The sequence below is a fragment of the Moschus berezovskii genome, chromosome 27 (assembly GCF_049115385.1).
Source record: "Moschus berezovskii isolate FMDL1 chromosome 27, NW_MosBer_1.0, whole genome shotgun sequence".
In the NCBI taxonomy this organism is placed as follows: domain Eukaryota; kingdom Metazoa; phylum Chordata; class Mammalia; order Artiodactyla; family Moschidae; genus Moschus; species Moschus berezovskii.
This window is the reverse complement of record NC_142486.1, coordinates 39,616,829-39,641,056: the sequence shown is the minus strand read 5'-3', so window position 1 is coordinate 39,641,056 and position 24,228 is coordinate 39,616,829. Positions and strand designations below refer to the sequence as shown.

Here is a 24,228-nt window from a genome sequence, read left to right as displayed (position 1 = left end):
ACCAGTCTGTTGTTCCATGACCAGTTCTAACTGTTGCTTCCTGACCTGCATACAGGTTTCTCAAGAGGCAGGTCAGGTGGTCTGGTATTCCCATCTCTTTCAGAATGTTCCACAGTCTATTGTGATCCACACAGTCAAAGGCTTTGGCATAGTCAATGAAGCAGAAATAGATGTTTTTCTGGAACTCTCTTACTTTCTCCATGATCCAGCGGATGTTGGCAATTTGATCTCTGGTGCCTCTGCCTTTTCTAAAACCTGCTTGAACATGTGGAAGTTCACGGTTCACATATTGCTGAAGCCTGGCTTGGAGAATTTTGAGCATGACTTTACTAGCGTGTGAGATGAGTGCAATTGTGCGGTAGTTTGAGCATTCTTTGGCATTTCCTTTCTTTGGGATTGGAATGAAGACTGACCTTTTCCAGTCCTGTGGCCACTGCTGAGTTTTCCAAATATGCTGGCATATTGAGTGCAGCACTTTCACAGCATCATCTTTCAGGATTTGAAATAGCTCAACTGGAATTCTATCACCTCCACTAGCTTTGTTCGTATTGAGGTTAGGTTAGGTTTACCTAATTCTGTCTCCGCTTCCACCTCCCACTTCTCAACACTGGCAGAGCTGACCCCTCCTTCTTGGTGCTCTGGTCATTTCATTCCTGCTCATCACCTTGCATTGAAACTGTTGACGAGTTTGGAAGCTGCACAGAGTGGTGAGGAAATATGGGACTCCAAGATCTGTGACCTGGGCAAATTATTCCACTTCTCTGAAATTGTTTTCCTGTCTGTCAAATGGGTTGATAATGGAAGTCAAACAGATAATCTTTGCAAGCACCGCCGGCATCGTGGAAGAAATCCTAGCTTCATTCGTTGCTGTTCCAACGCCTTGCACGTCGTGGGCGGTGTCCACGGATGTGGACAGGAGATTCTTGCTCCAGCACTGTCATCACCTTCAGGCTCCTTTCGGTCCAAACTCCGCGCTTGCGGCAAGAGCAGTTTGTCTGCAGGAAGAATGGCCCGAGGATAAAGGGGAAGTGTCGGCGCAGGGCAACAGCAGGCGGGCAGGCGCTGAGGTGGAAATCCGCTGGGCACACCATCTCTGCCAGAAGCCCGCAGGGCCTGCTGGAGGCAGAGAAAGGCCCGACAGGCGCCACTCACCGCTGGGTCTGCCCTCGCAGCGCCCGCATTTGTGCGCAAGACGCTCGGAACTACATCCCCCAGGAGGCCCCGGGAGTATGCGGAGTCAATAGGAAGGCGGGTGGGCGGGCCCTCCAGCGCCGTGTCTCTTAGCGGGTGCTGGGCCGCCGTGGTGAAGATTGGCGGCCGCAGTGGCCTGTAGCTGCTTCCCGCCCTAGCGGCCGCTCGCCGCGCGCAGAGAAGGCGCGGTCACAGTGGCTGGTATCCCGGGAGCTAGGCGGGCAAGTGGAGTTCGCTCCGCCCGCGGTTGCCGGGAGCTCGAGGGCTTCGGCGCCGCGGGGCTGCACTGAGTCCGGAGGTTCCAGTCTTTCCGCCCCGATGGTGCTGTAGATCACTCATGTTTACGGCAAGTATTTACTGAGCGCCTGCTGTGTGCTTCTTCCAGTGTCAGGGGCGAGGTGGTCACAGGCAGGCTGGGTCCCTGCCTCGAGGAGCTTATCACCTGGGTAGGAGAGAGGTGTGTAAACCGTTATTTCCAATCCTAGGAAGAGGTGTGAAATAGATTGTTCAGCCCAACACCAGCACTGGCGTCTTCTCGGTTTTCAAATTCTGCCCCTACTAATCCTGATTAGTAGAGATTCTTAAACCTGTCTGTATCGTGATTCCTTTTGAAAAATCTAGTGATATGGCTATGGACCATTAGGGCAGTGGTTTTTTGGCCGCGTCGCGCGGCTTGCAGCATCTTAGTTTCCCGACTGGGAATTGAACCCCGGTCTGGTAGTCCGCGCTGAGTCCCAACCAGTGGACTGCCTGGGAATTCCCTTTCGTTTTTCTTGTTTGTGTGTGTGTTTGTCAGGAAAGGAAAAAAAAAAAAAAGGCACATGCATCTACAGTTACCTATATCACTTCAGGGGCTTCATGGACTTTCTGATGTCCACCTGCAGAAATCTGTCAGGGGGCTCTAGATATAGACACCCCTTCCCCAATGTCAGCTAGAGCAGCCCCTACGTTTTAACTGTTTTACCTTCAAGAAAGATTTCCTTTGATCCAAATCTACTGCAGGAGAAAAGTAAAAAAGAGGGAACACCCAGGTTGATGGTCTAGCTGTAATTCTAGATCCAACATTCGTTTTTGAAGTCCTTGCCATCAAGACTACTTTCTAGTCTCAGATAAACATAACTAGACTGAATTCTGGTTAACTAGACTAGCATGGCGGTGTCGGGGACACCTTCTTATTCAGATCATTCTCATTCTTCTGGAACATTCCCCTGCCTGCTACACTTGCCAGTTAGAAACTGTGAACAATTTAGATGACTATCACTTGGGGGCTGGCTTAGTAATTTTGGAAAATCTGTTCTATGTGCTGTACTGCATCCCTTGAAAGGGAGTGGAGATTTCCAGGAATTGGGCCACCGCCCACTTTTTGACCTTTCTGGTGAGCCTTGGAACTGTCATGGTGCCTGTGGGTGTGCATTTAGTCTGCTGATGTGTTACAATGAGAACTTCCCAGGTGGTGCAGTGGTAAAGAATTAGCCTGCCAATGCAGGAGATGCAGTTTCAGTCCCTGAGTCAGGAAGATACCTCGAGGAGAAAATGGCAACCGACTCCAGTATTGTTGCCTGGAGAGAGGAGCCTGGAGGGCTACAGTCCATGGGGTCGCAAAGAGTTGAATATGACTTAGCCACTAAGCATACCTCTCTTGAAAAGCGTGATGGGTTTCCATGTGCTAATGTGCAAGGATGGTCAATATATTAATATATTATTACATGAAAAAAGCATGTTTACCATGCAATGTGGTAGTATAATCCCATGTTTGTAAATAACAGGGGAAAAATTGTTTTCTTGCCCACGTGGCATGCAGGATCTTAGTTCCCTGACCAGGGGTCAACCCTTGCCCCCTGCAGGGGAAGTGTGGAGTATTAACCACTGGATCGCCAGTGAAGTCGTAGGAAAAATAATTTTTAAAATTTGAAAATCTGAAGATAGATTCAAGAACTCATATGGCAACCTCTAGAGAGTAGAATTGGGATTAGTAGGTTGTGCTTTTTACATTTTGTAAATGTTCTCTGTGCATTTTTGTGGTTTTCAGTGAGTATGTAAACATTTTATGACACATGGAACATACTCCGTGAATATATTTCCAGTGTAAAATTTAAGAGGCAAAACAGAAAATATAGCATCTCATTCTTAGAGAAAGACCTTCATACTTTGCTCATTATTTTTATAGTAAAAACTGTAAAAAATCTCATTAACTGAAATATTTTTTAACTGGAATGCAGAGGATTAGGAAAGTGGTTTTTAAAAAGCAGATTGTGCCCACAGAGAAACTAATGTGAAGTTTTCAAGTGATATGTGAAGTTCGCCAATAATGAAGGAAACACATTGTTCTTGCTTAGTGGCTAAGTCATGTTTGACTCTCTGTGATCCTGTGGACTGTAGCCCACCAGGCTCCTCTGTCCATGGATTCTCCAGGCAAGAATACTGGAATGGGTTGCCATTTCCTTCGCCAAGGGATCTTCCCAACTCAGGGGTCGAACTCAAGTCTCCTGCATTGGCAGGCGGCTTCTTTACTGCTGAGCCACCAGGGAAGGAAGCACTGCACAGACCTACCTGCAAAGTAAGCGCACACACAGAAACATACACATACTGCAGGTATCAAATTAACACAGACTTTTTAACGAGAACCTATAAAGTCTCATACCTTAACTCCCCTGAAGATATAGAACTGAAGCTAAAATTTTAAAAATATAGTTGAAATAAGAAAAATGACTGAAAGGCTGTTTGCTCAGGAAAGCCTTAGGACAAGTTTCTTAACCCACAGATCAGTATCAAAACTCAGGTGGCATTTCACCTGTTCTGTAGAGGGCACCCTCACATGTGAACTCTGGGGCCGCAGCTGGAAGCACAGTGGACACCACCCCACTCCCATCCCCACCCAAGAACAGTCCTCCAGCAGCTTTCTTTTTTTGCAGCACAGGGGCTCTTTGTGTCTGCTTCAGTAATTGCAACACACAGGCTTCAGTAGTTGTGACTTAGTTGCTCCTCGGCATGTGGGATCTTAGTTCCTGAACCAAAGATTGAGCCCATGCCCCCTACGTTGGTAGGAAAATTCTTAACCTCTGGACCACCAGGGAGGTCCCTGGAAGCAGTTCCTAATGCTGCTGAGAGAGGATTTCAGGATGGGTACTCATTTCAGAATTAAAGGTCATAAAGTTTCCTGGAGGGTCCTTGGGATGTCTTTTTGGGAAACTGAAAGTGCCTGTAGGCAGAGTGTACCATGCCTCACTCCTTACCGTACTATGAGCCCCTGGAGGGTGGATTCAGCAGTCTGTTTCTTGAGTTCCTTGATTTTAGCCTAGACAACATTCTCAACACACTGTGAAAGAATTGCTGCAGATTCTGGAAAGTCACAATTGAAAAAATCTTAAAATGGCTTCTGCAGGATTTCTCTGCTTTCAGAAAACAAACAGCATGGCATCTTAAGGAGGACTGTCTCAGCTAGTGAAAGGGATGAGCCTCTCCTAGGTCTATTTGTCTCCTATCTTTACTGCCAACATTAATTAGGTAGGCTGCTATTAACAGTTGCCATACAAAATCCACACAGGGAATTCCCTGGCAGTCCAGTGGTTAGGACTCCACACTTTGACTGACGAGGGCTTGGCTAGGCAACTAAGATCCCACAAGCCTCCTGGCCTGGCCTAAAATAAAGTCCATATGATAGTTTTTTGTTTTGTTTTTTTGCTTTTAAACCTCTTTTTTTTTTTTTTTTTGCTTTTAAAACCTCTTAGTAAGGGAAGAGGAAGTAAAAAACAAAAGCAAACACCCAGGAGGCAGAATTGGGAAGCAGTTAAACTCCTCTATCTCACTTCCCCTTCACTCACCACCAAGGATGCTTCTAAAGAAACAAGAACACTTGAGCAGTCCAAGACTGTTCTAGATTTGGTCCTAAAGATGGAACCCTTGTTTTCTGAGGCTTTGCGTATAATTAACAAGTTTTATTAAATATGAGTCTGAAGAAAACTGAAATGAACTTTTCAAAGCAGAAATATAATGAATCTCATTTTCTAATCAATGCAGTAAAAAAAAATTTTTTTTTATAAAGAGAGATTTTCTGGAACAGTTTGAGCAGTTGGCCAACTCTTGGCTCAAAGAGGAAATAATAAAAATGGCAGTGATGGGAAATCCCTGGTGGTCCAATGGTTGGGGAACTGAGATTCCACACACTGCACAGCCAAAAATAGAATATGAAAACTGCAATGACTATTTTGAAATCATCAATAAAGACATTACTTTATATAGAAATTATGAAATACAACCAAAGCTGCACATAGAGGAAATTGTTGTTGTTCAGTCGTTAAGTCGTGTCCAACTCTTTGTGACCCCATGGACTGTAGCACACCAGGCTTCCCTGTCCAGGCACCCCTGTCCTTCACTGTCTCCCAGAGTTTGCTCAAATTCTAGTCAGTGATGCCATCAAACCATCTCATCCTCTGCTGGCCCCATTCTCTTAGAAAAATATTTATGGCCTCAAATGCTTTTATCATCACATAACAAAAGCAATAAAATACATTGAGGTTTATTGAAAGTTGATTTTGTATAGAGCCTGCACTTAAATATTTCATGATGAAAGTGAAAGAGGAGAGGCTTGAAGCTCAACATTCAGAAAACAAAGATTATGGCATCTGGTCCCATCACTTCATGGGAAATAGATGGAGAAACAGTGGAAACAGTGTCAGACCTTATTTTTTTGGGCTCCGAAATCACTGCAGATGCTGATTGCAGCCAGGAAATTAAAAGATGCTTACTCCTTGGAAGGAAAGTTGTGACCAAACTAGATAGCATATTAAAAAGCAGAGACATTACTTTGCCAACCAAGGTCTGTCTAGTCAAGGCTATGGTTTTTCCAGTGGTCATGTATGGATGTGAGAGTTGGACTGTGAAGAAAGCTGATCATCGAAGAATTGATGCTTTTGAACTGTGGTGTTGGAGAAGACTCTTGAGAGTCCCTTGTACTGCAAGGAGATCCAACCAGTCCATTCTAAAGGAGATCAATCCTGGGTGTTCATTGGAAGGACTGATGCTGAAGCTGAAACTACAATATTTTGGCCACCTCATGCGAAGAGTTGACTCACTGGAAAAGAATCTGATGCTGGGAAAGGTTGGGGGTGGGAGGAGACGGGGACGACAGAGAATGAGATGGCTGGATGGCATCACCGACTCTATGGACATGAGTTTGAGTGAACTCCGGGAGTTGGTGATGGACAGGGAGGCCTGCGCGTGCTGTGATTCATGGGGTCACGGAGAGTCGGAGACGACTGAACGACTGAACTGAACTCAACCTTTATAGTACTTATTAGGTTGGCACTGTTTTTTGCCCTTATCTTTTCAGAATGCTTAGAAGCAATGAGATATATCCATGCAGTGTTCTATGTTCTTAGTTTCCAAGAGGTATTATTCGACATCTCTCTTAGTTCAAAGCTACAAACATTTAATGTTTAGTATGTAGGGGGTACATTAAGGGATAAAGAAATGAGTTACTGCTGGTCTCTATCTTGTAAAACTCTAGTCATGTGTGTGATGTTGATACACGTATATTGGGAGGGCAGGAGAAGATTGCAGTTAATCCTCCTAGTTAAGGAGAACTGTGTTAAGTGCTAAAAATGATCTCTAAACAAAGCACTGGCAAATAGAGGGGGAAAAGGTAGATGTAGTGACAGATATCCTCTTCTTGGGTTCTAAAATCACTGCGGACAGTGACTGCAGCAATGAAATATGAAGACATTTGCTTCTTGGCAGGAGAGCTATGACAAACCTAGACAGTATGTTGAAAAGCAGAGACATTGCTGACAAAGGTCCATATAGTCTAAGCTATGGTCTTCCCAGTGGTCACGTACAGTTGTGAAAACTGGACCATAAAGAAGGTGGAGCACCAAAGAATTGATGCCTTCTAACTGTGGTGCTGGAGAAGACTCCTGAGAGTCCCTTAGATTGCAAGGTGATCAAACCTGTGATCTTAAGGGAAATCAAGCCTGAATACCCGTTGGAAGGACTGATGCTGAAGCTGAAACTCCAGTATGTTGGTCATCTGATGCCAACAGCTGACTCATTGGAAAAGTCACTGATGCTGGGAAAGATTGATGGCAGAAGGAGAAGAGGCGTCAGAGGATGAGTTGGCTGGATGGCATCACCAATGCAACAGACATGAACTTGGGCAAACTTTGGGAGATGTTGAGGGACAGAGAGGCCTGGCATGCTTCCATCCATGGGGTCGCACACGACTGGGTGACTGAACAACAGCAACAACAAACAAAGCACATAGTTCGAGACGAGGCAATGAAGAAAGGAAGACGACCTCAACGGAGACAGGTTACCTTTATTCAGGCAAGGAGGGGCGACAGTCCGTCTAATGACCAGGCTGAACATGCGCAGGATCAGTGAGGCTTCTTATTTAAGGGGAGCTTTGCGAAAGCGCTATGGGAAGATTTGGTCAGGCAGGGCGTTCTGGGTAATCTTTAGCTGAGATGGCAGGTTGCGGTTGAATGGGGATGGGGGGTCCCCAGGCGGGGGGTTGAAAGTCTCAGGCTGATGCAATCTGCCCAGAGTATCAGGGTGGGACTTTAAGTTCAGTTTTGTTTTCCCCGAAGTCAGGTGGTCCAGCATGGGCCTTTGAAGTGGTTATCTCCTCTTTCCAGGCCCGAGGACTCCTTCATTTCAAACCCTGAAATCATAAAAAGATGGGGGAAAAGGGCGCCGTATCTCTCTGGCTACTTCCTGCTGGGTAGGGGCAACGGCTCTGGGCCTGGAACGGAGGACTGTCCTAGGGCCCAAATCCGGTCTTGGAGAAAACCTTGAAAGAGACTGAAGAAACAGGGTCCAAATAAGAGGAATAAAATGATAAGTACCAATGGTCCCGAGAAAGGGAGGAACCAAGGGAGGGCCAGTTCGGAATAGGCTTTGGGGAGTGGAAAGATTTTGTAACTCTTTTTTGCGGTGTTTGATTCTAAGTTCTCTGACTCTTCCCTGGACTATGCCTGTTTCATTAACAAAATAGCAGCAGTCCTCTCCTAGGAAAAGGCAGGTTCCGCCCTTTTCTGTGGTGAGAAGGTCCAGGGCTCCTCTGTTTTGTAGGGCCACAGAAGCTAATGACGGAGAAGGCAATGGCAAGCCACTCCAGTACTCTTGCCTGGAAAATCCCATGGATGGAGGAGCCTGGTAGGCTGCAGTCCGTGGGGTCGCTAAGAGTCGGACACGACTGAGCGACTTCACTTTCACTTTTCCCTTTCACACATTGGAGAAGGAAATGGCAACCCACTCCAGTGTTCTTGCCTGGAGAATCCCAGGGATGGGGTAGCCTGGTGGGCTGCCATCTATGGGGTCACACACAGTCGGACACGACTGAAGTGACTTAGCAGCAGCAGCAGCAGCAGAAGCTAATGAGTTAATTTGTCTTTGGACTGAAACAAAAGATTCCACCACCTGCTCCATATCCTCATTAAGTTCTTGGGACAGCTTGTAGTAGAAATGGGCCGAGGTCGAGATGCCCCCACCCCTGTGCCCAGGGCTGCTGCTATGCTAGTCCCAATCAGGAGGGGGGCCGCGATAGCTCGTTTTTTCCTGTGGGAATGTTCCACTTGGGGGTCGACTATCTGTTGTATCTCTTCTTCTTTGAGGATTGTTAGACCCAGGGTCGTGAAGACCAGGATGCAAGGTCCAGGGGGCTCAGGGGGGAGACATGAATATACGTAGGTCCTGCAGAGAATGAAGATTCCCGGGTTGGTGCAATTATTTGTGCTGTTCCAGAGAACCCAAGTGGAACAGAAGGAGGGAGTGGTTTGTGAGACCAGTGTAGTTGGAGCTAGAGTAGTTGATATAGGTTAGGTTTGAAGGGGCTGAAAGAAGGATATTGTCAGAAACTGGCCCAATGAGTTATGTGGCGTTTTGTTGGGGAGGGGAGGTATAGCTGCCCTGTGGCAACCACGTGGAGAGTAAAGGGATTGCTGTGTGTGGTGATTGCTGACAGTGACAGGCATATCCAGCACTGGGATGTGTGTTGTGTGTCCTGGAAGAATTAGAAGGAGGAGTTAAGAAGGCTGGTCAGGTGTCGGTTGTCAGAGGAAGGATTTAGGAGAGGCCGTAGTTGGGAAAGGAGGTCCAGGTGTCTATAGGGCTCGGGGGTCACCTGTACCTGGGAAATTAGGTCTTTTATGACGTGTTCTTGGTTCCTCTTACGTTGTTGATCTTGTGCCCCTCCCCCATCTGAATACCCTCAGTGGGTAGTGTGATAGGAGCATATGTCTTTTCCATTCGGCATATAGCAGTTGCTCACGGAGCTCCCTGTCTTTTGTATTTTAACAGTGAGTAGGGATCTGGACTTCCCCCGTCCCCGATGTTCATGGTGCATGGTTTAGGGGCCTCATTATAACATGAAGAATGAACATAGGAATAAATGTCTAAGCAGGGGCAGGAGCTAGCCAAAGGCAGGGGAGTGTAACCAGGGTAAGGAACAGGGGAGTCTTGGGTCTGTTAGTTAGGCAGCGCAGAGGAAATAGCACCCTTGGAGTAGAACACAGTAGGCAGTACTGCCGAGGAGGCATAGGGTGGGTGGCCAGTCCCAAGGGGAGACGGTTGTTAGGCCTATAGCAAAGGTTAAGAGTGCGGTTATGGCCAGAAAGACGGGCAGAGGCCAATCAAGGCGAGAGGCAGAAGGCCTCGAGTCTGTGGTAGCCTGAATTTGAAAAGGAAGAATGTTTACAGGGATGTAGAATGATGTAGAGAATGAGAGTAAAGAAATCAATCTCGTCTGGACTTAGGTTGTAGAAGGTTCCCTGAAGCCACACTTGAGACACCAGCGTGGTCAGGTCTTCAAAGGAAGTTCCTGTTGGGGCGCTGGTCCAGAGGTCTTGTAGTAGTTGGGTCACGAACAGTTGCAGGTTGAGGAGCATCCAGGTCATTCAACAGAGTCTTCTTGGATGGTTGACAGAGGTTGTCGTTGGGTGATTTCTATGGAGGTGGGCCCTATGAGGGAGACCTGACAGGCGTTAGTGGGATCGGAAATAACCCTTTTTAGGTGAGAGAGGTGTACCCAAGAGGTGACCTTTTTGAGTTTAGCTGCTGTCAGGGTAAGAAGTATGATTTTGAATGGTCCCTGCCACTTTGGGGTGAGGTCACCCTAGGGATTGTTGGACAGATAGACAATGTCCCCAGTCTGTAGAGGGGGCAAGGGGACTTGGGGGTCAGGGGCGGGCAAGTTATGGTTGATGTATTTCCAGAGGGCATCTCGGAGTTCTGCCACCAGAGGGGAGTGTAGGGAGCTTGATAGGGGAGAAGGTTCAGGGGGAAGTCCGGGGGTGTCATGGGCCTTCTGTATATCACTTCAAAGGGGCTCAACCCAAGGGGTTTTCTGGGCAAAGCCTGTATTTTGAGGAGAGCAATCGACAATAGTTTGGTTCAGTCTAGATGTACCTTGAGGGATAATTTGGTGAGAGTTTCTTTGATTATCCTGTTCATCCTTTCTACCTTCCCTGAGGACTGGGGACAGTATGGAATGTGAAATTTCCAGGGGATCTGTAAGAACTGGACAATTTGTTGGGAGACCCTGGACGTGAATTCCGGGCCATTATCAGTCTGTAGGGATGATGGCAGGCCAAACCTGGGGATAATTTCTTTGAGGAGGACCCAGGCCACAGTGTGGGCTCTTTTGTTTGTTGTGGGAAATGCTTTTACCCATCCTGAAAAGGTGTCTACAAGGACCAGGAGGCATCGAACTCTCCGAACTGGGGCATATGCGTGAAGTCTATCTGCCAGTCTTGTGCTGGGAGGCTGCCTCGCATTTGATGGGTTGGGAAGGATGTAGGTTTGAGGTTGGAATTGGGATTAGTACGTTGACATGTCTGACAGGAGCGGTAAGGTTATCTAAATAATGTTGGTCGGCAGTCGATATAGGGAAGTGGTTACAGATGAACTGCTGGAGTGCCTTGGACGAAGGATGAAAGAACGAGTGTAGACGGGAGAGGATTTTTCTAGTGGTGGGAGGGTCGGATGGGGTCAGGGCTAAGATGGCAGGGGACTGGAGAGTGGGATGGGACAGAGCTACCTCTTTTGCCTTCTGATATGTGGCTTTGTTGTAGGTTGATATGAGACTTCCTTTTTGATGTTCCCTACAGTGGAGGATGGTGGCTTTTTTGGTAAGAGTGCGGCCTTTAGAAGCTTGTGGTTAAGATCTGAATTAATAATGGGGGATCCCCTTTGGGTGAGGAACCCTCCTTCTCTCCATATCAGGATGTTTGAGAGGAGTATATTGTAGGCATATTTGGAGTCTGTGTGGATGTTAACCCTTAGATTTTTAGCAAGAGTCAAAGCTCTGGTGAGAGCTATCTGTTCTGCCTGTTGGGAGGTGGTGTGAGGTGGCAGAGGTGAGGCTTCAATTATTTGTGTCCGGTGGTCATGATGAAGATCTCCTTGAATGATGGCATATCCTGCCGCGAAGGGTGGGGATTTTTGAGAGCTGCCATCAGTGAACCAGTGTGGGGTGTCAGGGTCTAGGATGGGCTGATCTGTTAAGTGTTGGAAGGGATTTTGGGTAAGATCCACTGTTAGACTGCAGCTATGTAGGGGAGGGCCTGTTATAGAAGGCGTGGGTAATAAACTGGCAGGGTTAAGGGGAGCGCAGGGGGAGAATGAGAGTTGGGGGTCAAGGAAAAAAATGTGTAGAATTTGTACCCTGGAAGGGGGAAGGGAGAGAAAAGTCCGGTGTGGTAGTTGGTCTTGGAGGGTGTGTGGAGAACAGACTGTTAAGGAGGCGTGCCTAGAGAGTTTGTTTGCTTCAGGCACCAGGGCTGCAATGGCAGCCATGGCTGGCATACAGGGAGACCACCCCTTGGTCACCTTGTCAAGTTGTTTTGATAAATAGGCTATGGGAGCCCAGGTGTCTCCGGCCCTCTGGCATGGAAACCCCAGGGCCTGTTCTTGGTTGGAATGTGCACAGAGGAAAAATGGTCTGGAGTAACCTGGCAGGTGGAGAGCTGGCACTCGGAGGAGGCTCTGGGTGAGCTGGCAAATAGGACAGGCTCGTGAGGAGGGGATAAAGCGGCTTTGCAATGAGGGAGAAACTGGGGATCCACATACGGAAAAAGTTTAGGAGGCTGAGGAGAGACAGGAGTTCCCGTTTTTGGAGGCGGACAGTCAGTTAAGGCCTGGATTCTGCCTGGAGGGATGGTTCTTTGTTGGTGGGCTGGGAGTCCCAGGTAGGTAGGTGACTTCTGTCTGGGCTATTTGGGCTTTGGATCGGGATACCCGATAACCCCAGGACCCCAGGGCCTCAAGGGGTTTGGCAGTATGTTGGAGGCAAAGTTTTTGGGTTGGGCTATAAAGGAAAAGAAATGCAAAAAGGCGAAATGGCTGTCTGAGGAGGCCTTACAAATAGCTGTGAAAAGAAGAGAAGCGAAAAACAAAGGAGAAAAGGAAAGATATAAGCATCTGAATGCACAGTTTCAAAGAATAGCAAGGAGAGATAAGAAAGCCTTCCTCAGCGATCAATGCAAAGAAATAGAGGAAAACAACAGAATAGGATAAACAAGAGATCTTTTCAAGAAAATTAAAGATATCAAGGGAGCATTTCATGCAAAGATGGGCTCGATAAAGGACAAAAATGGTATGGACCTAACAGAAGCAGAAGATATTAAGAAAAGGTGGCAAGAATACACAGAAGAACTGTACAAAAAAGATCTTCACGACGAAGATAATCACGATGGCATGATCACTCACCTGGAGCCAGACATCTTGGAATGTGAAGTCAAGTGGGCCTTAGAGAGCATCACTACAAACAAAGCTAGTGGAGGTGATGGAATTCCAATTGAGCTATTTCAAATCCTGAAAGATGATGTTGTGAAAGTGCTGCACTCAATATGCCAGCATATTTGGAAAACTCAGCAGTGGCCACAGGACTGGAAAAGGTCAGTCTTCATTCCAATCCCAAAGAAAGGAAATGCCAAAGAATGCTCAAACTACCGCACAATTGCACTCATCTCACACGCTAGTAAAGTCATGCTCAGAATTCTCCAAGCCAGGCTTCAGCAATATGTGAACCGTGAATTTCCAGATGTTCAAGCAGGTTTTAGAAAAGGCAGAGGCACCAGAGATCAAATTGCCAACATCTGCTGGATCATGGAGAAAGCAAGAGAGTTCCAGAAAAATATCTATTTCTGCTTCATTGACTATGCCAAAGCCTTTGACTGTGTGGATCACAATAGACTGTGGAACATTCTGAAAGAGATGGGAATCCCAGACCACCTGACCTGCCTCTTGAGAAACCTGAATGCAGGTCAGGAAGCAACAGTTAGAACTGGTCATGGAACAACAGACTGGTTCCAAATAGGAAAAGGAGTACGTCAAGGTTGTATATTGTCACCCTGCTTATTTAACTTATATGCAGAGTACATCATGAGGAATGCTGGACTGGAAGAAGCACAAGCTGGAATCAAGATTGCTGGGAGAAATATCAATAATCTCAGATACGCAGGTGACACCACCCTTATGACAGAAAGTGAAGAGGAACTCAAAAGCCTCTTGATGAAAGTGAAAGAGGAGAGTGAAAAGGTTGGCTTGAAGCTCAACATTCAGAAAACGAAGATCATGGCATCTGGTCCCATCACTTCATGGGAAATAGATGGGGAAACAGTGGAAACAGTGTCAGACTTTATTTTTTTTGGCTCCAAAATCACTGCAGATGCTGATTGCAGCCAGGAAATTAAAAGACTCTTACTCCTTGGAAGGAAAGTTATGACCAACCTAGATAGCATATTAAAAAGCAGAGACATTACTTTGCCAACCAAGGTCCGTCTAGTCAAGGCTATGGTTTTTCCCGTGGTCATGTATGGTTGTGAGAGTTGGACTGTGAAGAAAGCTGATCGCCGAAGAATTGATGCTTTTGAACTGTGGTGCTGGAGAAGACTCTTGAGAGTCCCTTGGATTGCAAGGAGATCCAACCAGCCCATTCTAAAGGAGATCAATCCTGGGTGTTCTTTGGAAGGACTGATGCTAAAGCTGAAACTGCAGTACTTTGGCCACCTCATGTGACGAGTTGACTCACTGGAAAAGAGTCTGATGCTAGGAGGGATTGGGGGCGGGAGGAGAAGGGGACGACAGAGAATGAGATGGCTGGATGGCATCACCAACTCTATGGACATGAGTTTGAGTGAACTCCGGGAGTTGGTGATGGACAGGGAGGCCTGGCGTGCTGTGATTCATGGGGTCGCAAAGAGTCGGACATGACTGAGCGACTGAACTATACTGAACTGATAAAGGAGGAGGTCATCTGCGTATTGGAGGAGGTAACTAGGGGCCAGGTCGAATGTCTGTAGGTCCTTTTTAAAGCCTGTCCAAAAAAGTGGGGGCTGTCTCAGCTCTTGGGGAAGAACTGTCCATGTTAGTTGTTGGGAGACATGAGTCTTGGGGTCCTGCCAGGTGAAGGTGAAGAGGGGTTGGGAGAGGGGGTGGAGGGGGATGGTGAAGAAGGCATCTTTAAGGTCTAATACTGTGAAGAAGGTTGTAGTCAGGGAAATGGCAGACAGAAAGTTATAAGTATTGGGGACTACTGGGATTGTTGGTATGACGGCCTCATTGATTTTTCGTAGATGCTGGACCAATCTCCAAGAGTTTGGTCCCTTCTTTACTGCCAGAATGGGGGTGTGTGTGGTGAATGGGTAGGAACTAAGATGGAGGCTTGAAGAAGATGGTCAATGATAGGCTTATGTCCCTTGTGGGCCTCCGGGGTGAGAGTACTCTTGTTGGACGATTATAGCCAAGGGGTCCTTTAGAGTAATGTGGACTGGGGGATGGTGTTTGGCTATAGATGGGTGATCAGTATCCCAGACTCAGGGGTCTACAGCGGGTAGATCCAAGGGAAGGTCAGGAGCAGGGGATGGGGATGGTCCGGGTGCCATCTGCATGTAGAACATAGAGACTGCCTCTACAGGGGGTTTGGTAATAGAGACCCCTAATTTGGATAGCAAATCTCTCCCTAGGAGTGCCACTGGGCACTGAGGCATTATGAGGAATGAGTGTATGAGGGTTGATTTTCCAAATTGACAGAGTAACGGAGGGCTGATTTTTGGGCTTAAGGGGACTCCAGGGACCCCCTTGATTGTGAGCTCTGAGTTTGGGGTTGGGCCAGAGTAGGAGGTTAAGAGAGAGAAGGTGGCTTCAGTGTCTACTGTGAAGGAGCTCTTTTTCCCAGCCACTATACCGTCTACCCTAAGTTCTGAGCCCGTGTCTGGGACATGGGCCGGGGGGCTGGAACCTGGGTCCCATCATTGGAACAAGTCTTGTAGGGTTGGGCTGGGGTTTGGGGGAGAAGTTGGGACCTCCCCAGGGGCACCAGAGTGTCCCTGTGGACATTCCATCCTCCAAGTCTGGGGGGTAGGGACCTGGTGCCAGGGCGTCCCTGGGGACAATCCATCTTCCAGTGTCCCCATTGGCCACAGGTCGGGCATGCCTTTGCAGGGGGCTGTGGGTTTTGGCATGTCTTTGCCCAGTGTCCTGATTGGTTGCATCGGAAGCAGGGTCCAGCGGGGATCTTAAGCCCTGGTCTGGGATGACTTGGGCTGGGTTGATCTCTTCCCTTAATTGCTGCCACCAAAAAGGCATATTTAGCTTTTCTCTCACAGTCTTTTTCTCTCATAGCCTCCTCCTCTCTATTATTGAACACCTTGAAGGCTACTTCTAGAAGGTCTCTTCGGGTCTCTCAGGGCCCTTTTCTAGTTGTAGAAGCTTGTGTCTAATGTCAGGGGCGGACTGGCTGATGAATTGAACATGAAGGTAGAGTAACCCAGCAGGGGTGGTGATATCTAGGTTGGTATATTTCTGGACCACCTTGGTGAGGCATGCCGAGATCAAGGCTGGATTTTTGTTCGCCCCTTGGGTGACTTCCCTGACTTTATCATAATTGACATGGATATGATCATTTTTCTGCATGCCCTCTAGGAGGCAGGTGATCATGTGATTGAGTCTCCTAATGCCTGGGTCACCGGGTTGGTATGTCCAGTGGGGTTCTAATTGAGGCGTCGCCTCATCAGCAACTGGGTTAGCCTGGTCTTGGTTATTTAAGTGATCAGTGTGGGCTTTCACCACTTGCCAGATACAGTCTTTTTCATCTGGAGTGAGAGTAACATTTAGGATATAATATACGTCACTCTGTGTTTGATTATAGGCCTGGGTGAGCCTCAGTAATTATTTTTCTGTATCTGGTAGGGTTTTCAGAAAAATGATCCTAACTTTTCTTCTATCTGGCTCATGTCTGACAATGAAAATGGCACATGGACTCGGGTGGGGCCCTCTGGTCTCACCACCTCTCTTAGGGGAACTGTGTTTGGTCCGTGATCACGTGGCAGGGGGGAGGGAAGAGGGGAGGAGGAATTGGAGGAATGGGGTAGTGGGGTTGAGGGAGACTCAGGAGAGGTTTTGGAGTCAGTAGGTGAGTTCGGTAAGAGGGAAGCGGGGGTTTGATGGTGTGGCTGGTAGAGAGGGGGCTTGTGCGCGGGGTTGAACTCCGGGGGTGTGGAAGGTCACCATCGGCGTTTAGTTGAAGAAGAGGGGTCCTTTTGTTTGGGAGGCAAGGTACATAGAAGGAACTCGTGGGTGGAGCAGGCCTTGCATAGGGAGGGCCTGCTCCGAAGGGCCCAAAAGGCTTGGGCATATAGGATATCCGACCACTTGCCATTCCGTTTAAGGAAGTTGGTGAGATCTTGAAGAATGTAAAAGTCAAATGTGCCGAATTCAGGCCAGCAGTTTTGATTGTCCAGTTGGTACTGAGGCTAGATCTGTATACGGAGCTGTTCTAAGTGGCTAGCTTTGAGCTCAGTGAGTAAGAGTGGTTTGAAATTTTTGAGGATCCAGGCCAGAGGGGAATCTTTTGGGATAGATTGGCCAGACCCCATGATTGGGAGGCAAGCAGAGGCTCCTATTGTGAGTTTGGGTCATCACCTGCAGTCACAATAATAGTTATGAGAAGAGAGCTCTGTATTGAGACGGAGTGTCCCCCACCGTTGCTTACAGAGTGGCCTTAGGCCGGGGGTCCCCAGGACCCGGAGAGGACAGCATTCTAGGTACCTCTAGAACACTATCCGGATCTTACCTTAATCTAGGCGCCAGAGTGAGTGGAATGTTGGATGCGGAGCGGTGGAATGGCGAGAATTCCCTGTTCCAGAGATCACCAGAGGTGGGGGGTGGGGATAGAGCCGGAGGCTTGGGGGTACATAAGTTATCGATAAAACCTTAGGACAAGGCTTGCACCTCTAATGATTCCAGGCTCCGGGATGGGGGAAAAAACAGAGAGAGAGGCGAGTGACTTGCCCTCTCCCGGGTTTCGGCACCAAAAATGTATAGTTTGAGACAAGGCAGTGAAGAAAGGAAGACTACCTCAACGGAGACAGGTTACCTTTATTCAGGCAAGGAGGGGCGTCAGTCGGTCTAACTACCAGGCTGAGTGGGCGCAGGATTAGGGAGGCTTTAGGTGTGGACTCAGTCATGTCCAACTCTTTGTGACCCCATGGACTAAACAGCCCACCAGGCTCCTCTGTCTATGTAATTCTCCAGGCAAGAATACTGGAGTGGGTTACCATTTCCTTCTCCAGGGGATCTTCCCGACCCAGGGATGGAACCCTCATCTCTTGCGTTTCCTGCATTGGCAGGTGGATTTTTTACCACTGGCGCCACCTGGGAAGCCAAATGAAACAGGGAGCCCCAAAGAAATTAATTCTGACTTGGGGAAGGGGCAGGGTCAGCTGCAGTGCTTGTTGCCACAGTCCAGTGCCTGCACCTTGAAGGTCTTTACAGCTTTGTTGAGGAATCTGTGCTTTATTATCAGGGCAATGGGGAACCATTGGAGAGTCTGTGTGTGGGGGTGAAGGTTTGTGTAACGACTATATTTTTATTGTTGCAATTCTGTTTTTGTTTTATCCCCTCAGAATTGTTTCTCAGATGTGGAACTGCTTGATAAAAGAGGTGAAATAGGGACTTCCCTGGTGGTCCAGTGGTTACAGGGCACTTGGGTTTGATCCCTGGTTGGGGAACTATGATCCCACATGCTGTGTGGGAGAAATATTTTCTAAAAAAAAAAAAAAAAAAAAAATCTAAAAAAAAAGGAAATATTTTAAAAATTCTTAAAACACACTGTCAAATCACTTTTCATAAACTATAGTGCATTCATGGGGTCTCTTTCCTATGTGGAGATGTTGGTGTCTATCGATGTCTCAATGAAGGAAGCTTCTCTAACAGCCAGGGCACTTGTGAGGCTCCTTTCCTGAATGAATCCTCTGGTGCTCAGTAGGTCTTACAATGTCGAGAGGTTCTTCCAGGTTGGAGCTCTTAGGGTTTTCTCTCTCTGTAGAGTGGTTATGATGATCTATAAGCTTTGGGGATTTCCATGCTAACTTTCTAAATATTTTTAGTCTTGTTCTTTGTGTAAAATAGAACCATGGGACACATCCCTCTTTAAAGTAACAATGAATGGATGCAGAGTTCTCAGGTTTTCTTTTTCTTTTTCTAGCTTGAAGAAGCTTCTTCATTTTCTCTTTCTCTCCTGACCTCAAAATCTGAGAGAAGAAATAGAAATTGAACATATCACCCTGATTCAACGAGAAAGAGTTGTGTTAAACAAGTCATGGGATGATAAAAACTCCTAAGTAGATCCCAAAACTTTTTCTTCCAATTAAGACTAAAATTTTGTTCCTTTTTTTTTCTTTCCCTGAACACCCAACTGTCTTGAAGTCAAATCACTGTTGCATTTCTTTGGAATCCTGCAATTTCTTCACCTGTAACTCTTCTCTCTGCTCCCTGGGGAAGCTCAGGCCAGTTTTGGTACTGGACACCGTGGCCATGATAAAGACAGGAAGCAGGTTAGTTTAGGTCCCCACTGGTGTTTCTGAATTCAGACTGAATTCTGGGGATGACCTCTGTATTGATTTCTGTTTTCAGCTTGGATTATTTCACCTGGAACTTCTGTCAGGCAGTTTTTCAACATTAGGACAAAACTAAAACAAGTGGAAGGCTCCTTTGGGGTTTAAGGCTGTTGTCCTCCAGTCTATGGAAGAGCAGTTAATTCTGTGTTAAAATCAATAAACTAAATTAGCTTTATATTATCTTCTGAATATTTTGATAACAGAATTATCTAAGTTAGGACTAAAATGTAAATTTTCCTAAAATTCTGAGTCTTTTAAGGCTGAGAAGCATTGTCTTATTGAATCCCAAGAAAAGAGAGAGAGGTGAAAGTGGGAGTTTTGGAACTGTGTCCTGGACTAATTTCAGTTAAATGATTTTCAAATAAAAATTAGTATCTGAACTGGGTTGGTTGGTGACCAGCAAAAAATAATCTTTACATGTTTCAGCTCAATAAGTCTAGAAGTGGATTATCTTGAAATTAACAAAAACAACTGTCTTAACAGTGTTTCTGTCAATCTAAGGACAACTAGTAAAATTTTCTCCAGCTCAGTTTCCTGCCATGTCTACCATTCCTTTTGTCACTGGAACAGTTACAGTTTGTTCCCTCTTTCTGTGTCCTTTCCTCTCCCTCCTCATATCTTAACAGTCTTTACTGTTCTGGAATAAAATGTAGGTTGATAAATAGTGATTTAAGATCCAAATAGAGGAAAATATTAAATATTAACATTACCAAACAATATTAGCAAGTAAGTTTGGTTAATGTTAACTCGAAAGAAAATTTAAATTTCAGAACATTTTATCAAAATGCCTTATTTTATATTTTCATGAAGAAGGGAAATATGATTAAGATTAATAAAAATAAAGTGTGTTTCAAATGAAATGCCATTTAAAGTCACTATTTTTCTGTTTGGATTTCAAAGCTAAGCATGGGATCAAAGAGTAATGTGTTACAGGTCAAGACAAGCCTGAAGTCATAGATCATAGGAAAGCTGTAGTTAAATGGGAAAAAATCAAAACTGGGGAGAGTGGCAAATAGCAAAGGCTTAGGTGGCAGAAACCTGCAGGCCAGGATATCCTAAGGTGAGAGTCAGGAAAAGCATTTCAGAATGACAGGAGCTCCTGCGCCAAAGAGCGCAGACTTGAACGTCTTAACGTTGTTGTTGTTCAGTCGCTCAGTTGTGTCCAGCTCTTTGTGACCCCATGGACTGCAGCATACCAGGCTTCCCTGTCCTTCACCATCTCCTGGAGTTTGCTCAAACTCATGTCCATTGAGTCGGTGATGCCATCCAACCATCTCGTCCTTTGTCATCCCCTCTCCTCCTGCCTTCAGTCTTTCCTAGTATCAGGGTCTCTTAACATTGTAGATTTCATCAGCTGTCAGTTTGAAAACCAGGCACAGATGACTACCACCCATACCCCCTTGAGTACAAAGGAATCTATGGGACCCAGGCAAGGACTGAAAGCAGCTCCAGAGACAGAATTCAGTACCCATGAGAACTAAGACCAGGAGTGGTAGGACTTTTTTTAGTCTGAAATTCCAAATTGTTTTTTCTTCTACAGAATAGGGAGCCACTGATAGGTAAGGACAAGAAAATATAGTTAACTTGTCCAACATGGGTTTGAACTGCATGAATCCACTTACACGTGGGAATTTTTCACTAAATACGTGTTACAGTACTATACAATCCATGTGTCATGGTTGGCTGAATCTATGGATGCAGATATGGAAGGCCAGCTGCAAAGTTATACATGAATTTTCCACTGTGCAGAGAGTTAGAGCCCCAAACCCTCACCTCATTGTACCAATTGTTTAAGAAAGTAAAATCAACAGTGGTTACTCAAGGGCATACGTACTTCTCTTACTTTTCACCAACCCTTAAAGTAGTATTTTCTAATCTTTTTCATCATTTAGAGAACTTGATGAAAGCCATGGATCCACTTCCTAGAAAATACACACACACATGTAGTTTTCTGTACAATATCAAGTTTTATAAACTCTCCAAATCCATCCACGTGACCCTCTAGCACTGCTGATGGGAGCCACTGCCTAGTGGGCCTTAGCAACACGCGCTGCATTTTCCGTGCTCAGTAGCCACCACCACAGGAGGTTCTGTTGTAGTTAGAACTGCTGCTCTAGAATTTCATGGACCCTAGGTTGAGAACTCCTGCCCCAAATGAACCTGTATAATTCTGTTGGCCTGTAACCCTTCAGTTCAGTTCAGTTCAGTCGCTCAGTCGTGTCCGACTCTCCGCGACCCCATGAATCACAACACGCCAGACCTCCCTGTCCATCACCAACTCCCGGAGTTCACTCAAACCCATGTCCACAGAGTCGGTGATGCCATCCAGCCATCTAATTCTCGGTCGTCCCCTTCTCCTCCCGCCCCCAACCCTTCCCAGCATCAGAGTCTTTTCCAGTGAGTCAACTCGTCGCATGAGGTGGCCAAAGTATTGCAGTTTCAGCTTTAGCATCAGTCCTTCCAATGAACACCCAGGATTGATCTCCCTTAGAATGGACTGGTTGGATCTCCTGGCGGTACAAAGAACTCTCAAGAGTCTTCTCCAACACCACAGTTCAAAAGCATCAATTCTTCGGCGATCAGCTTTCTTCACAGTCCAACTCTCACATCCATACATGACCACGGGAAAAACCATAGCCTTGACTAGACGGACCTTTGTTGGCAAAGTAATGTCTCTGCTTTTTAATATATTATCAAGGTTGATCATAACTTTCCTTCCAAGGAGTAAGCATCTTTTAATTTCCTGGCTGCAATCAGCATCTGCAGTGATTTTGGAGCCCAAAAAAATAAAGTCTGACACTGTTTCCACTGTTTTTCCATCTGTTTCCCATGAAGTGATGGGACCAGATGCCATGATCTTTGTTTTCTGAATGTTGAGCTTCAAGCTTATCTTTTCACTCTCCTCTTTCACTTTCATCAAGAGGCTTTTGAGTTCCTCTTCACTTTCTGCCATAAGGGTAGTGTCATCTGCATATCTGAGATTATTGATATTTCTCCCAGCAATCTTGATTCCAGCTTCTGCTTCTTCCAGCGTAGCCCTACTCCCCATCAAATTGCTATTTGACTATAAAATACCACCTATAAAAGCTATTTTTTCTGTTGGACTATAGATAGACCTCAAAGAAATGGAGGAATACTATTAGTAATTGTGAATAACTGAAAATCTCTCTAGCTGTAAGTACCTGTTCAGTTCAGTTCAGTCGCTCAGTCGTGTCCGACTCTTAGCGACCCCATGAATCACAGCACGCCGGGCCTCCCTGTCCATCACCAACTCCCGGAGTTCACTCAAACTCATGTCCATAGAGTCGGTGATGCCATCCAGCCATCTCATTCTCTGTCGTCCCCGTCTCCTCCTACCCCCAATCCCTCCCAGCATCAGGCTCTTTTCCAAAGAGTCAACTCGTCACATGAGGTGGCCAAAGTATTGCAGTTTCAGCTTTAGCATCAGTCCTTCCAATGAACACCCAGGATTGATCCCCTTTAGAATGGACTGGTTGGATCTCCTTGCAGTCCAAGGGACTCTCAAGAGTCTTCTCCAGCACCACAGTTCAAAAGCATCAATTCTTCAGCGATCAGCTTTCTTCACAGTCCAACTCTCACATCCATACATGACCACGGGAAAAACCATAGCCTTGACTAGACGGACCTTTGTTGGCAAAGTAATGTCTCTGCTTTTTAATAAGCTATCTAGGTTGGTCATAACTTTCCTTCCAAGGAGTAAGCGTCTTTTAATTTCCTGGCTGCAATCAGCATCTGCAGTGATTTTGGAGCCCAAAAAAATAAAGTCTGACACTGTTTCCACTGTTTCCCCATCTATTTCCCATGAAGTGATGGGACCAGATGCCATGATCTTCGTTTTCTGAATGTTGAGCTTCAAGCCAACCTTTTCACTCTCCTCTTTCACTTTCATCAAGAGGCCTTTGAGTTCCTCTTCACTTTCTGCATAAGGGTGGTGTCCTCTGCATATCTGAGGTTATTGATATTTCTCCCGGCAATCTTGATTCCAGCTTGTGCTTCTTCCAGCCCAGCGTACCTCATGATGTACTCTGCATATAAGTTAAATCAAAGGGAACTTAGCAAATGGTTCATCATTCTTTTTGTTTTGATTTGGGTTATTTTTTTGGCTGCACCATGAGGGTTGCAGGATTTTATTTCCCTGATCAGGGATTGAACCTGTAGGAGTCTTAACAGTGGGTCACCAGAGAAGCCCCTCATCCTTCATTCTTATAATCTCAAGGTATGTGTAGTTTGAAAACATTACTTTGCCCCACATCTGTAATAATAATCCTAGTAGCTTTTCTATAACATAGGGTAAGCCTTCAGGAATTTGCTGTGCATTGCGTGTGTGTGTTCAGTCATGTGCAACTCTTTGCAACTCCATGGACTGTAGCCCTCTAGGTTCCCCTGTCCATGGAATTCTCCAGGCAAAAAATACCGGAGGGTTGCCATTTCCTACTCCAGGGGATCGTTCTGGCCAAGGGATCAAACCAGTGTCTCTTTTCTCTTCTGCATTGGCAGGTGGATTCTTTACCACTGTGTCACCTGGGAAGCTATGCATTAGTCACAGCTAATATTGAGTTCATAGTAAATGCCAGGTATGATTCTAAGCATCCCACATATTTTAGCCCATTTAATCCTCACCCAATATTATAAGGTGGGTATAGTATTATTCCCTCAAAACAGATGAAGGAACTGAGATTTGAGGCTTAATGAGATTGAATAAGAAATGGCAGCCCTCTCCAGTATTCTTGCTTTGGAGAATCCCATGGACAGAGGAGCCTGGCGGACTACAGTCCATGAGGCTGCAGAGTCAGCCACCACTTAGGGACTGAGCACACACCCACAAGAGATTGAATAACTTGTCTGAGATGTCAGAGTAAATGCCAGGGAAATGGTTTTTAGGTTAGAATCTATTGTCTCCTGAAATGTGAATGTCTAAAACATGGGAGGAAGAAGTCTTAGAGGACTCTGATTCTGAAAGGGACCTATACCAGCCTGTGTGCCAGGAGGCCTCTGGGTCTGCATCTGCCACAGCGGCTTGTGGACCTCTTCTCTGGAGTGGTACAACAAAAAACCAAATTCTCTGGACTTTTTCCATCCTGTCGTTGAAAGTTGACCTTCTCCGTCCCCACACCCCCTTTCC

At 46.3% G+C, this 24,228-nt stretch overlaps 1 protein-coding gene across 2 annotated transcripts in view; it reads left to right on the top strand.

Annotated features, from left to right (window-relative positions):
* Positions 1-1,152: 1,152 nt before the first annotated feature.
* The window catches only part of ZNF263 (zinc finger protein 263), a 31,563-nt gene continuing 8,487 nt past the window's right edge, over positions 1,153-24,228 (top strand). Inside the window, exon 1 of one of the 2 annotated variants that reach the window (XM_088832810.1) lies at positions 1,153-1,537. The gene's annotated coding sequence lies outside the window, so the exon portion shown is untranslated. Of the gene's footprint in view, positions 1,538-22,921; positions 23,681-24,228 lie in introns of those variants that run through there. The other variant, XM_088832812.1, reaches the window with a different exon arrangement.